Source organism: Lagenorhynchus albirostris, chromosome 18, assembly GCF_949774975.1.
Source record: "Lagenorhynchus albirostris chromosome 18, mLagAlb1.1, whole genome shotgun sequence".
Classification (NCBI taxonomy): Eukaryota; Metazoa; Chordata; class Mammalia; order Artiodactyla; family Delphinidae; genus Lagenorhynchus; species Lagenorhynchus albirostris.
Window position 1 is genome coordinate 23,433,630 of NC_083112.1, and position 16,256 is coordinate 23,449,885.

At 38.6% G+C, this 16,256-nt stretch overlaps 1 protein-coding gene across 1 annotated transcript in view; it reads right to left on the bottom strand.

Moving 5' to 3' along the window:
• Nucleotides 1-16,256, bottom strand: part of DNAJC15 (DnaJ heat shock protein family (Hsp40) member C15) — a 62,581-nt gene that overhangs the window by 1,694 nt on the left and 44,631 nt on the right. The gene's annotated exons all lie outside the window — the stretch shown is intronic.

Here is a 16,256-nt window from a genome sequence, read left to right on the forward strand (position 1 = left end):
AGCTCTGTAATTACTAGGGGAGCCATTCTTGTAAGCCAAGTCTAAAATGTACTCCTTTAGACCTTCCAACAATTTGTAACCATTCATTCCCTGCACTAAATGCTCTCCTGCTTAAAACCTCTGGTTTCTGGCACTGAATCTTGACTAATATAAAATATATAGGATACATATCCTTTATTTAATGGAAACAATGCAGTTTTGAATCTTTCGATCCTGCTCAGGTTTCTTGGGGGAATCATCTGGATTCCATTTAATTAGAATACTCATCCTCTGGGCTTCCCTGGTGGCGCAGTGGTTGAGAATCTGCCTGCCAATGCAGGGGACACTGGTTCGAGCCCTGGTCTGGGAAGAGCCCACATGCCGCGGAGCAACTGGGCCCGTGAGCCACAATTACTGAGCCTGTGCTCTAGAGCCTGTGTGCCACAACTACTGAAGCTTGTGCTCTAGAGCCCAAGAGACACAACTACTGAGCCCACCTGCCACAACTACTGAAGCCCACGCGCCTAGAGCCTGTGCTCCGCAGCAAGAGAAGCTACCGCACCACAACGAAGAGTAGCCCTCACTCACCGCAACTAGAGAAAGCCCGCACATAGCAACGAAGACCCAACGTAGCCAAAAATAAAAAAATAATAAATTAATTAATAAAAAAAATTTATCAAAAAACTAACACTGGATATACATTGATCTCAATGAAGTTTGATGACACTATCAATTCATACTGTCCAAAAATAACTGGGGCTCAGCAAACCCATGATCAAAACCACTGTGATGAGCATAGTAACTAGGCATTATTCTAATACAGTATTTCATTTGGTTCCTCCAACTATCCTTTGTAGTTGCTCAATTCTTCTTTTCATTACATAAAGAGAACTGAATCACAAAAAAGTTTAGTTACTTGCCCAACACTAGCCACAGAGTTAAAATGAGGTGGAGTCAGGATTCCCAGGAAGGTTACCACACCACACTGTCTCTCACTCCCTTTACAAACTTCTTTGCTTATTCAATTCCTACCATGTTAAACATTTGGCTGTTATAAACCTTTTCTACTTTCTTCAAGCCGGTAACCCCATCCCATGTCCTCTTCCTTCTTAGGAAGATTGAAATCATGCCTTGTGGTTTACTTTTAAAGTATATGTCTATCTACTCATTATATAATAAATACGTTGAAGAGCAATCGTGTCTTAGATCTCTCTGTATTATCAGCACAGCTCTGAGTACACAGAAGGGAGTGGAGACGTGTCCTTGATGGGGAGAAGGAAGTGGTGAATCACTATTCCCTTATTTTCTTGCATCAAGTACCAGTTTCAGAAAAGTAAAATCACTCCAGAGAGACAGAAAACAGGATAAACAAGTGTGTTACGAGTGGGTGCTTTAAAAATAAATATCTGCAAAACATCTGGGTAAAACAATCCTAACCAGCACAAGAGAAAATAAGCAAATATTCTACAACTAACAATTGTTACAAAGTTAGGTACAGGCATACCTTGTTTTCTCATGCTTTGTTTTATTGCACTTTGTAGATACTGAGTCTTTTACAAATTGAAGGTTTGCAGCAACACTGTGTCAAGTAAGTCTTATCAGTGCCATTTTTACAACAGGTTTATTTTTTAATTATGGTATGAACATACATTGTTTTTTAAATATAATGCTATTTCACACTTAACAAACAACAGTATAGTGTAAACATAACTTTTGTATGTACTGGGAAACCAAAATATTTGTGTGACTTGCTTTATTGCAATATTTGCTTTATTGGAGTGGTCTGGAACTGAACCTAGTATCTTTGAGGTATGCCTGTATAACTTATCACTAATGTGAGTTTCAAAGAAAGTACACCAATGTAAGGATTAAGAATATATAAGTTCCTTTTTTCCTTGGGTCTTCCTTATGCAGATCCATATATTCCTTAACTCTCGTTAAAACTTATGAATGTCTACATCCCAAATCTGTAAGACAGAAGTAAGAAGTATTGCCATCTGCTGATTTGAAGGGTTCTTAAAAGCCACCCACCCTTCTTAAAAGAAAGATGTTAAAATCACATTGAAGCACATAGGAGACTGACTTCTCTGAACTTCAGAGAAGTTCCAGTGATCTGCTCCCCAGTGAAACTGGTGAAAACTATATAATAACCCCCAACCATTTGTAACCTCTAGAAACGATCTTAAAAACAAAAAGAAAAAAGAAAAATCTACTAGAGAAGATCTATGAGAAGTCAGTAGGAATCTGTGGTAAACGGCTCCCTCCTATTCCCCTCCCAGCTCAGCAAGGCAGAGACTCCATGCTGGACTGCTCTAGCAGGAACACAGGCCTCCATCTCTCCCCAGCTCCTGGACAGAGGGCTTTCTTTCTGGGAGGAGCAGGACGGACCTTCGTATTTCTCTTCCTACTCCCAGTTGCCTGGTGCTGAGGCTCAGCCACAGGAAAGTGGAACAGAGGCTCTACCGTGGACATGGCTCCCTTAGAATAAATACTGGGACCTCAGCAGCTCTTTTCCCAGCCCACAAGGCATGGTGGTTTCACACCAGGATAGGCAATCTGAGAAGACCTCTGGCTACTTCACTAAAACCATCCAGCCAGTTAATAAACAAATAATCATAACAAGCTGGCCTGGGGGGTGGGGGGTGGCAAACCAATACCCAGAGCTGCTACAATACATAATCTAAAATATTCAGTTTCCAACAAAATATTTCAGGGCATGTAAAGGAACAGGCAAGTATGATAGTATGACCCATACACACATCATGAAAAAAGTAGCAACAGAAACTATCTCTGAGAGGGACCAAATGCTGGATTTATGGAAAAAGTTTCCAAAGTAGCCATTATACATTCACAGAACTAAAATTAAAAAAAAAAAAATCACTAGAGGGGCTCAAGAGTAGATTTGACCTGGCATAAGACAGAATGAGCAAACTTGAAGATACAACGATTGCGATTATGCAAACCGAAGAGCAGAGAGAAAAAGGAAAGAAGGAGAAAAAACCAGAGCCTCAGAGAAATGTGGGACATCATAAAATCCATAAAAATACATGAAATGGGAGTACCAGGAGAGGAAAGGAGAAAAAACAATCTTTAAGGATATACTGGCTAAAAATTTCCCAAGTTTATTGAAAAACAATAACCTACACATCCAAGAAGCTCAACAAACTCCAAGTAGGATAAATTTAATAAGGCCTAAAACACACATCATTAAAAATTGCTAAAAGTCAAAGACAAGGAGAGAATATGGAAGGCAGCATTAAATTAATTAAAAAATGAGGCCATTAGACTGAGGTGGCTTTAATGCCTTAGTAGACTACATAATCAAACTAAAACCTAAGGCTATAAATCTCTCCACATTAAGAAATTAAAACCTGAGTACAACTAATCACAAACAGCCAACTAGACTTTTCCAAGTAAAGCAAACGCTTACGCTACAGCCAATCAAATAATTTTCTTGGTTTGATTCGGCCTCTTCTCTATAAAAATCTTTCCACTAGAGGGCTCCTAACCACTTTCGGATTGGTGTTGCCCAATTCAAATGAATTTTTGCTCAAACGAACTCTTAAAATTTTTAATATGCCTCAGTTTATCTTTTAACAGTAGCAAGAGAAAGACAGTGTGACACTTATAAAGGAACCCAATAACATAAAAAGCTAACTTAGCAGAAAAACAATGGAGGCCAGGAAGGCAGTGGTATAACATAAAGTCCTCAAAGAAAAAACTGTTGACCAAGAATGCTATACATTCAGCAAAGCTGTTATTCAGAAATGAAGGTGAAATAAACACTATCCTAGATAATCAAAAACTGAAAGAATTTATTGTTAACCGATCCACTTTAGAAGAAATACTAAAGGAAATTATTTAGGCTGAAAGAAAGTGACCTCAGATGGTAATCTGAATTTACATATACAAAGAGCACTAGTAAATGTAACTGTGTAATTATAAAACACAATATAAATGCCTATTTTGCTTTCTTCTCTTAACTGATTGAAAAGGTAACTGTTAAAAAAATGCATAAAATGTACTGTTTGGTCTGTAACACAGAAATATAATACATGCATAATACACATGCTAGTAATAGCACAAAGGTGTATAGAAGCAAAGTTGTTATAGATTAAGAAAATAACAGCAGACAGTAATGATTCTAACAATGTACTGTTCAGCTTGTAACATTAGTAGATGTTATGTGTATAACAATAATACCACAAAAGGGGGAAAATGGGAATAGAGCTATATAGAAGTAATATTTCCATATATAAGAATTAAGCTAGTATAAATCTGAAGCTGATTCTGAGAAATTAAGATGTATATGGTAAACCCTAGAGCAATCAGTTTTAAAAATCCTCAAGAATAATGAAATAATAAAATCAAAATACTACATTAGAAAATATTCAGTGCAAAAGAAAGCAATAAAGGAAGACTAACAGAGGGGTAAAAAAGACATGACATGGAAAACAAAAAGCAAATGCAGGGACTTCCCTGGTGGCACAGTGGTTAAGAATCTGCCTGCCAATGCAGGGGACACAGGTTCAAGCCCTGGTCTGGGAAGATCCCACATGCCGCAGGGCAACTAAGTCCGTGAACCACAACTACTGAGCCTGCACTCTAGAGCCTGTGTGCCACAACTACTAATCTCGCGCACCACAACTACCGAAGCCCATGCACCTAGAGCCCATGCTCCGCAACAAGAGAAGCCACCGCAATGAGAAGCCCACACATCGCAATGAAGAGTAGCCCCTGCTCACTGCAACTAGAGAAAGCCCACACACAGCAACAAACACCCAATGCAGCAAATAAATAAATAAATATTTTTTAAAAAACAAATGCAGACATAAATCCAACTATATCAATAATAAAATTACATGTGAACGGAATAAACAATCCAATCTGTCATTAGGTTGTCAGGTTGGATTAAAAAAACATGATCCAACTAAAGGCTGTTTACAGGAGACAGACTTTAGATTCAAAAACACAAATAGACTGAAAGTAAAAGGATGGAAAAAGAGGTATCATGAAACACCAACCACACACAAACTAGAATGGCTATACTCATGAGACAAAATAGAATTTAAAACAAAAAACTGTTCCTATAAATATATATGCTCTTAACGACAGAGCACCAAAATATACGAAACGAAAACTAAGAAAAATGAACAGAGAAACAGACAATTCAACAATAAGAATTAATGCCCCACTTTCAATAATGGATAGAACAACTAGACAGAAGATCAACAAGGAAGTAGAAGACTTGGACAACACTTAAAACCAACTAGACCTAACAGATATCTACAGAACACTCCACCCAACAACAGAATATACATTCTTCCCAAGTGCACATGGAACATTTTCTAGGAGAAACCATATGATAGGCCATAAAACAAACCTCAATAAATTAAAAGGATAGAAACAATACATTATGTTCTCCAACCACAATTGAATGAAATTAGAAATCAGTAGCAAGAACAAATTTGGGAAATAAATACTTACAGGCCATAGCTTAAGAAGTGCTTAGAGAGCAATTATAGTTTTAAGTTCCTGGGTTAAAAAAGAAAAAAGATCTAGGGACTTCCCTGGTGGTCCAGTGGCAAAGAATCTGCCTTCTGATGCAGGGGATGTGAGTTTGATCCGTGGTCCGGGAACTAGGTTCCCACATGCCACAGGGCAGCTAAGCTGCATGCCACAACTACTGAGCTCTCGCGCTGCAAAACTACAGCCCACGTGCTCTGGAGCCCACGCACCACAACTACAGAGCCCATGAGCCCTGGAGCCTGTGCACCACAACTAGAGAGAGAAAACCCGCATGCCACAACTAGAGAGAAGCCCATGTGCAGCAATGAAGAGCATGCGCACCACAACAAAAGACCCCACATGCCACAACGAAGATCCTGCCTGCCTCAACTAAGACCTGACTCAGCCAAAATAAATGAATGAATGAATGAATGAATAAATTAAATTAAATAAAAAAGAAAAGAAAAAAAGATCTCAAATCAATAACCTAAACTTCAACCTTAAGACACTGGAAAGAGAAGAGCAAACTAAACCTAAAGCAGGAAGAAGAAAGGAAATAATAAAAATTAAAACAAAAATTCATGAAAGAGAGAATAGAAAAACAACGGGGAAAATCAACCAGCCCAAAAGATGGTTCTTTGAAAAGAAGTCCTTAGCTTGTTGATCAGCAAAACAAACCTTTAGCTTGTCTGACCAAGAAAAAAAGAAAACAGATTCAAATTACTAGAATCAGAAATCAAAGAGAGGACATCACTATCATACCTTGCAGAAATAAAAATAATTATAAAGGAGTACTATAAATAACTATTTCAACAAATTAGAAAACATATATAAAATTAGACAAATTCCTCAAAAGATACAAATTACTGAAACTGTCTCAAGAAAAAATGGACAATCTGAATAGATCTATTACAAGTGAAGAGACTGAATCAGTAATCAAAAAACTATGCAAAGAAAACCCAGGTCTAGATGGTTTATAGAAGGGGAGGGAATGCTTCCTAACTCATTTTACAAGGCCCATATTATCTTGATAACAAACCAAACAAAGACATCACAAGAAAACTATAGATCAATATTTCTTATGAATGTGAATGCAAAAAACTCAACAAAATACTAGCAAACTGAATCCAGCAACATACTAAAAAAATTTTGTACACCATGACCAAGTGGGATTTATCCCAGGGATGAAAGATCGGTTTAACAGCCGAAAATCAATTAATGTAACCCACTACATCAACAGAATAAAAAGCAAAAAACAAAAATCACATAATAATCTGAATATGTGCAGAAAAAGCATTTGACAAAAACACTCAACAAACTTAGAAAGTAACTTCTTAACCTGACAAAGGGCATCTATGAAAAACCCACAGCTAATACCCCACTTAATGGGGGAAAGATTGGGTGCTTTTCCATAAGATCAGAACCAAGACAAGAATGTCCCTGCTTACAACTTCTTCTCAACATTGTACTGAGCTTCTATTCAGGGAAATTAGGTAAGGAAAAGAAATAAATTGTATCCAGATTGGAAAGGAAGAAGTAAAACAAACTCTATTCATAGATGACATAGTTTTATATATAGAAAACCCTAATGAACTTACCAAAAAAACTACTGGAATAAACAAGTTCAGCAAGGTTGAAGGATATAAAATCAATATATAAAAATCAATGATATTCCTATACATTCACAATGAATAATTCAAAAATGAAATTAAGAAAATAATTCTAGGGACTTCCTTGGTGGCCCAGAGGTTTAGAATCCACCTGCCGGTGCAGGGGACTGGGTTCGAGCCCTGGTCTGGGAAGATCCTACATGCCACGGAGCAACTAAGCCCGCAAGCCACAACTAATGAGCCCGCACTCTAGAGTCCGCGAGCCACAACTACTGAGCCGGCGCTCTACAGCCCTCAAGCCACAACTACTGAGCCTGAGAGCCACAACTACTGAAGCCCGCGTGCCTAGAGCCCATGCTCCACAACAAGAGAAGCCACCACAATGAGAAGCCCGAGCATCACAACAGAGAGTAGCCCCCACTCGGTACAACTAGAGAAAGCCCGCGTGCAACAACGAAGACCAAATGCAGCCAAAAATAAATAAATAAAATATAATAAAAAAAGGAAAATAATTCTATTCACAACAGTATCAAAAAGAATAAAACACTTTAGAACTACAAAATATTGGTGAAAGAAGTTAAAGAAGATCTAAATAAATGGAAAAACATCCCACGTCCATGGATCAGTAGGTTTAACGTTAAGATGGCAATACTCCCTAAGCTGACTTACAGATTCAACACAATCTCTATGAGAATTCCAGTTGACTTATTTGTAAAAACTGACAAGCTGATTCTAAAATTCACATGAAATTGCAAGAGACCCAGAATAGCCAAAACAATCCTATAAAAAAGAATAAAGTAAGAGGAGTCACACTTCAAAAAATTAAAACTTGGGCTTCCCTGGTGGCGCAGTGGTTGGGAGTCCGCCTGCCGATGCAGCGGACACAGGTTCGTGCCCCCGTCCGGGAAGATCCCACATGCTGCGGAGCGGCTGGGCCCGTGAGCCATGGCCGCTGAGCCTGCGCGTCCGGAGTCTGTGCTCCACAACGGGAGAGGTCACAGCAGTGAGAGGCCCGCGTACCGCAAAAAAAAAAAAAAAAAAAATTAAAACTTATTACAAGGCAAAGGTTATCAAGACAGTGTGGTACTGGCACCAAAGACAAACATACAGATCAACGGAACAGAACTGAGGATTGGGAGATGGGGTGCGGGTAGAGCTAAAGGATGATAGAGTTTCCTTCTGAGGTGATGAAAATGTTCTAAAATTGACTGTGGTAATGGTGGTACACATCTGTAAATATACCAAAAACTACTGAATTGTACACTTTAAATGGATGAATCATATGGTACATGAATTATATCTCAATATAGCTGTTTTAAAACAACAGACAGAAGGCTCTGAAGAATACTTTGAGTCTGATTCAGTTTATCAGATCCTTATAGAGAATCACAGAAACCTAGGGTTGGAAGAGTCTTAAAGGGTTCTTACCTATTACACAATACATGAATACCTCCTATTACATCACCAACAAACTGTCCTCCAACAGTTTGCAATCTCAGGTTACCTTTACTGCTTTGCTTGAATATCACTTTTTCCACTGCTGTAGCTCCAGTGCCTAGAACAGTGCCTAGCTCCCAGTAGGTACTTGTAATTACTAGTTGACTGATATCTCATGAAGGGGAACTAGGATAGCTCCAACTACAAGCACAGTCTTCCTTATAGAGGTCCAATCTTCACTGCTCATAGTTTCTTCTAAGTGAACATAATTCTGCCTCCATAAAGGCACAGAAGAGAGACTTCACATATTCATGCAACATTTTAAGTATTAGATATTGCATAGAAGTCCTCCAATTTTCTCACGATAGCAAGGTTTCTTATTCATTATTGCTTCACCCAAAAACCTAGGAGTTACCCTTCTTCATTTTTACTACCTCCAATCCATGAGCTTTGTTGGCTTTATCTTCAAAATATATCCTGAACTGGACCATTCTTTACCTCCTTCGTTACAAAACCCATAGTGTAAATCAATATCATTCTTTCTTTGGTAACAATTTTCTGTACTAACTTCCTTGCTTCCACTCTTGACATCCTATAGCTATCTTTTCTCCACAGCTGCCAAAGCAGACTTTCTCATATTGTAAATCAGATATCATATCATTCCCATTACACTTGAAGGTAAAAGCCAAAGTTCTTAGCATTAGCTCTCCAGCTACGTCATCATCTGGCCCTGGATGTTCTCTCCAATCATATTTCCTACCACTGTTCTCCTTCTCACTACACTCTAGCCAATCTCCTTACAATTCCAGAAATACACAGTATGTTCTCATTCCAAGACCTTTGCACTTGATGTTCCTTCTGCCTAAAATACTCTTCTTAAGATTTTTGCATGACTTCCTACTCCCTCAGGTCTTTGCTCAAATATTATCCCCTTACAGAGAATTTTAAGATGATATAAGTAATACTGCAACTGCCTCCTCTCCAGCTGCTGATCTCTACCCCTCCCCCACTCTGCTTTATTTTTCTAAAAGCTCTTATTGTCATGTGACGTTTTTCATACTAGCCTTTTCTGCCTAACTACTCCCAAAACTTAGTGGCTAACAACAACAATGTTTTTTTTCCCTCACTATTCCATGGATTAGCTGGGCAGTTCTCCTGAGCTGGGTCAGGGGAGCCAGGGCTGGATGGTACAGGGTGGCCTCACTGGGACTTCACCTGGGATGGCTAGTCCTTACTCTCAACTTGGTCTTTTATCCTTCAGGAGGCATAGACCAACCTGGTATTCTTCACATGGTAGTCTCCAGGTTCTAAGAGGGTAACGGCTGAAGCTGCAAAGCTTCTTGAGGCCTAGACTCAGAATTCATACAATGTTACTTCTGCTATATTCTGTTTTGTTGAATGAATGAATGACTACTCATATGACACTGCTTCCAGCTCCTCAACATCCTGTTTGGTTTCCTCTGAATACTACTTAGTTTGTCCATGTCTTCCAAAACCTAGCATCCAGAAAGGGACACAAAATTCTGGACAAGATCTAACTTCAGCTCAGTATACCTGGGTAATAAATATTAGTTGAAAAAGTGAGTGACAAGTACAGAAGATTGTGGTAATATTCAGTCTCATAATACAGATACTGTGTGCCCTTTAATGCAGCTTAAGAATGCACCGGCTTATTTCTAGTGGCTTTTACACTGTGAATCTTATAGCCTTTAAGATCAAATATACCCCCATGGCTCTTTTTCATGTGTAACACTGCCAAGTCTCTGCCCTATATTTACACAATTGATTTTGGGGACCTAAAAGAACATTACATTTACCCCTGTTGAATTTAAATTTAATCTCTTCTAATTCATTGATTTCTCTAGTTGATCATTTCCACCGACACACTTTTTGGTCTGAGACGAAAAAGTCTGAAAACTGTTGCTTTCATACAAAATACATGGCATTCAAAAAAATAATTACCTTGTATACCCAAAGAAGGCCTGAAAAGGGAGAAAATAAGTTCCTAGAGGAGTCTTAGGAACCCCTGGGGGTCCACAGTGCACGCCTTGCTAAGGCTGCTATATACATCAATGAGAATGAACAAATGACTGCTCCACATTACAACATGGATGAGTCGCACAAAGATAATGTTGACCCAAAGCAGCCAGATGCAAATGACTCGACATTCAAGAGAGAAGCTAACCTGTGATACATACATCAAGATAGTGGCTCCTTTTAAGGCTGCGGTACACTGAAAGGGGTCTTGAAAGTATCCCCACGCTTTTCAGGGGTATGGTGATATTTTCGTCCTTGATCTGGGGGCTGTTTATACGAGTATGTTTGTAAAAATTTATTTAGATATATATTATGATGTGAACTTTGCTGCCTGTATTTTCTACTTCAATACAAAGAGAACCTAAAAATAAAAAGAGATTGAGGAGAAACATAATCTCTTTAAAAAAAGGAAATCAGGTTTTATTGCTTAAAACCTGACAGTAACTTCCCACTCTATTTAGAATAAAGTTCAAATATTGGGTTGGCCAAAAACGACCCAAATATTGGGTCGTTTGAGTTTTTCTGTGACATCTTACGGAATATTAATATTATACAAAACCTATAGTGTTTCACTACCATAAAGCATACTGTTTTCAAACTCTGGGCACCACTTCATCTCATGCAGCTTCTCCCCTTGCTTATTACACCCCTATCACACTAGTTTTCTCCCTTAAGCACAATAAGTTCTTTCCTCCTAGGAACATGCTAGTTCCTTAACTTTCCAACCACTCTTCACATGGCTAGCTTCTTTTCATCCCTTAGAGCTCCTCAGAGAGGGCTCCCCAATCATCCCATGTAAAGTTGCCTCTTTCCCGTATTCTATAATCTCAGGCCATTGTGCCCTTTATTGCACTTACTGCAATTTGAAATAGGTTTAATTGTTTTTTGTCTGTCCCGCCACTAGAATGTATGTTCCACGAGGACAAGGATTTAGTTGCCCTGTTTTACAGTTTTGGGGGTTTTTTAAAATCTATTTATTTTATTTTTATTTATTTTTGGCTGTATTGGGTTTTCATTGTGGTGCACAGGCTTCTCATTGCGGTGGCTTCTCTTGTTGAGGAGCACGGGCTCTAGGCGTGTGGGCTTCAGTAGTTGTGGCACACAGGCTCAGTAGTTGTGGCTCATGGGCTCTAGAGCACAGGCTCAGTAGTTGTGGCACACGAGCTTAGTTGCTCCACAGCATGTGGGATCTCCCCGGGCCAGGGCTCGAACCCGTGACCACTGAATTGGCAGGCGGATTCTTAACCACTGCACCACCAGGGAAACCCCACTCTGTTTTACAGTTTAAATCCCAAGATTTATTAGCACAATGTTCTGACACCTTGTAGAAGTTGAATAAATAATTTCTGAATGAATAAAAAGAATAGTTTCAGGTCATTTCACATCAAGCTAATAAGTCTTTTAAAATTTTGATATGATCATTATATATTCATTTTCACAACACTATTTTACCTGTACATTTTATTTGTATGCCTTCTTTTTATTGATTTGCTTATTCATTCACTCATGAAAAAAATTAGAATTTATTAAATGTCAAACACATAGGTTCTAAAGATAAATAAGCCATGTTCTTTACTTTTAAACATCTCACCACTTATCAAGGAAAATTAATGTGAGAAAAACGAAATTACCTTATACAAAGTCTTAAATCTAATTAAAATGTTGAAATGAAGGGAAATGAAAGATGAGCCCTCCAAAACAAATAATAGTCTAGTGCATCTACCAAAAACGGAAATTGAGCTAATTAGGCATCACTTTTCCTTAGTGATTCCATGTTGACTCTTAGTGATCATATCTTCCTTTTTCTAAATGTTTGAAATACATATTTTAAATGCAATATATTGTAATAAGTTGTAATATATTATTACCAGGGCTTCATGTCAAATTTGGCTTCTTTTACAATAAGGGTAATTAAGGAAAACCCATTCAACAGTATAATTACTTTGACTTGCTTTTAATCCCAATATTTAATATAATTTTGATTTAAATACTATTAAAGAAGAGAGAGCATTATATGTATATTGAAAGGGGACATACATGGAAAAAAGACTGAGAATGTGCTGTGGCAGGCAGATTTCAGCTAAGTGTAAGGAAGAACTTTTTAGTAGTTACCGCTGCCTATCAGAGCACTGCTTTGCAAAGCAGGAAGCTCTCCATCACTAAATATCTTTAAGGAAAGCTAACAGGGCATTTTTCCCAGGATGGAGCAGAAAGATTTAGTAGGCAGCATTGATTAGACCAGTGTCCTCAAACTATGGTGAAGCACTTTTTAAAAAATTTTCTTGGATGTCACAGCAATGTCAAATGGCTATAAAGATTTCTGAATGCTTTTTTGCGGTACGCGGGCCTCTCACTGCTGTGGCCTCTCCCGTTGCGGAGCACAGGCTTCGGACGCACAGGCTCAGCGGCTCACGGGCCCAGCTGCTCCGCGGCATGTGGGATCTTCCCACACCGGGGCACGAACCCGTGTCCCCTGCATCAGCAGGCGGACTCTCAACCACTGCACCACCAGGGAAGCCCTGAATGCTTACTTTTGATTTCAGTTTTTGATTTGTTGCACACAGGTAACAAACTGGCCTGGTATGAACAGGCAAACTACATTTTGAGAAGCACTGGATTAGACCGTCTATGAGAGATCTCTGAGGTTCTACAGTTTTTCAAACTTACCTAGTCTGTCTTCCTATTTTCGTTAGGCATTAATATCAAACTACTAACTTCATAACTAATCGTTTTCTCCAGTACTTTTTTTAAAAAATACAAGCTAAAAGACATTCTAAAAGCATTAGATCAAAGAGCTGAGACATTTTTACTGCATTAACCTTTTATCTCACTAAAAGAAAAGGCAAACTTTACTTTTTTTTTGTTTTTCAAAATTTACTTTTACCAAAGCATATCTGAATGCTCATTTAAAACTGGTTACAAAAAATTTATCTCCCACACCTAATTTTCTGGTGTCACTTTCTTTGCACAAGCTAATAATGAAATATGTAACAAGTTATCTTGATCACACATTTGAAGTTCTCGCTTTGTTTTACCAGCTGGTAGCAAAACCAAGAGAAAAGCCACGTGGGGGTGGGGTGGTGAGAGAAAGAATATGCATGAACTTCAGAAGCACTGGGTGGAGGAGTCAAGTGTTTGCAACCACCTATAAGTAACACTCAGTGGAGACCTGGCCAAGCAAATATGGTGAAGAATTGTAAAAAGAGCAGGCAAAGCTGAGAGCTGCCCGTTCTCATACTTCCCCAAACATTCCTGGCTTTTTCTCTGCAAGGACAGATACTTTCATTTAAAATCTATTATCTTCTTATAGAGACAGATTGTACCAGGTGAGGAATACCCTTATCTAAATATAACTACTGTAGAGTTAGAAATCAGAAAATATAAACCACTGTGAAAATAAATAACAAAATCCATTATCTTCTTCCCATTAAAAATGAAGCAAAACAAAACAACCTTCCTTCTCAAGAGATAATTTCCAGATTTATGAGCTATCATCTCCCAACTCCATCAAACATGAATTTTTTTCCCTCAAGTAGTTGCAATATTCCTTAAATCATCATACTTGTACTAGAGCAGGAGTTCTTAACTATGAGTATATGGATGGGTTTTAAGAAGTCTATGAACTCTCTGAAACTCCAAATATTATAAAATTTTGGGTGAATGAGCAATTATATGGACAAGATGTCTACAGCTGTCACATTTGTTGTTGACAACTGTTGATTAAAAGCATCTTTCTTAGGTTAAAAATGTGATCCGAATAGAAATATAAGGTATGGGTTCTTAATTAATTGAATAGGTATATAAAAGTATTACATTATATCATATATCCAAAAAAAGCTTTAGAAATAAATCCTTTCATTTTGTAGATGATAACATTGACATTTGGAGAGGTTAGGGGAGTGTTCCAGGCCATGCTGCTAGCTAGAAGGCAGAAGATGAAGAAGAAGAATGCTGGCTCCTACTTCCGGATCCATTCCCTCCCACTCTGCCACCAATGCAAGGCCAGACTAGAGGATACTAGTAAGCACACTAAGGGCAGCCAACAACCCCAATTCTGATAAATATACAATCTCAGAATAAATCAAGTAATTCTTTAAACACTACTGGCTCATAACATATATAAACATTTTCCATATTTTACTAAAGGTATCTAAAAATATATATTCTTTTAGACACATTTTAGAGCTCACTTCCTTGCCAGTAGACACAATCAACAACTTGTCAGTCATCTGAAATACATGAGTGCTTGATCCCACCACAATCAATGAGAGAAGGGCATACACTTGATAAACTCCTCCCTCCCTCCCTCCCTTCCTTCTTTCCTCCCTTCCTACCTTTCTTTAATATTTTATTCCCTCCCTCCCTCCCTTCCTTTCTTTAATATCTTTATTGGAATATAATTGCTTTACAACGTCCCCATATCTCCTCCCTCATGTCCCTCCCACCCTCCCCATCACACCTCTCTAGGTGATCACAAAGCACGGAGCTGATCACCCTGTGCTATGCGGCTGCTTCCCACTAGCTATCTATTTTACATTTGGTAGTGTATATATGTCCATGCCACTCTCTCACTTCGTCCCAGCTTACCCTTCCCCCTCCCCGCATCCTCAAATCCATTCTCTATGTCTGTGTCTTTATTCCTGTCCTGCCCCTAGGTTCATCAGAACCATTTAAACACATTTCTTTCTGAGTCAATTACTCTAAAAGCCCACAGTGCAAAGTAAATTAGTTGAATGGATCTTTTAGTAACTGTTGAAGCTGTTCAGAAATTTTAAGCAAAACCTCTTTTCAAAGTTTATTCTCTTGTTTATTCACACTAAAGAATAGCAAGTGCAAAAACCAAAGGAGATGATATTTAGTGAAAAGAATTTTTACAGTAATTGAGAAAGCTGAAAAAGAATGCCTGATTTTGGAGTCAGGGTGGGTAGAAATCCAAAATTTGTTTTTAATTTTTTTCAAAATAATTAGAAAACTGAAAGTCTGTAAGAATCCAAGAAACCCTTCACTCTCTGCCCCCTACTCCCCCACTTCTGACTTCTGAAATACAGTGTAACCTTCTGCCATCTGTTATTTTAGAGCAGAAACAGTAATAAACATATGGGCTTTCTCTCTCAAGCAGCTGTAGGGTAGTTAAAGTTATAATAACTGTCTTTCTGTAAGATAAATCTACATTTAAAACCTGGCCAGTTAAAAAAAAATAGCTCAGCCTCAGAGCCTTCCAGAATAAAATTAAGAAATTCAGAATCATCTGTGACATACTACATTAAGAGATTTAGAGAATATCCTCCAAGTCTTGTACTTTTATGTGCAAGGTTAAACAAATGTAATTCATGATGCCCAAATCAGTTAATACAGTCAAAGAGTCCACAAGTCATGTTTTTTCTTTCTCCATCAAAATGCTAGGAGCCTCAGGACTTCCCTGATGGTCCAGTGGTAAAGAATCTGCCTTCCAATGCAGGGGATGTGGGTTCAATCCCTGGTCGGGGAACTAAGATCCCACATGCTGCGGGGCAACTAAGCCCACACACAGCACAGCTACTGAGGTCATGCGCCTCGACAGAGAGCCCGTGCACCACAACTACAGAGCCCACATGCCCTGGAGCCCAAGCGCCACAACTAGAAAGAAGCCCGCGTGCCCCAAAGAAGATCCCGTATGCCACAACAAAAGACCCTGCATGCCACAAC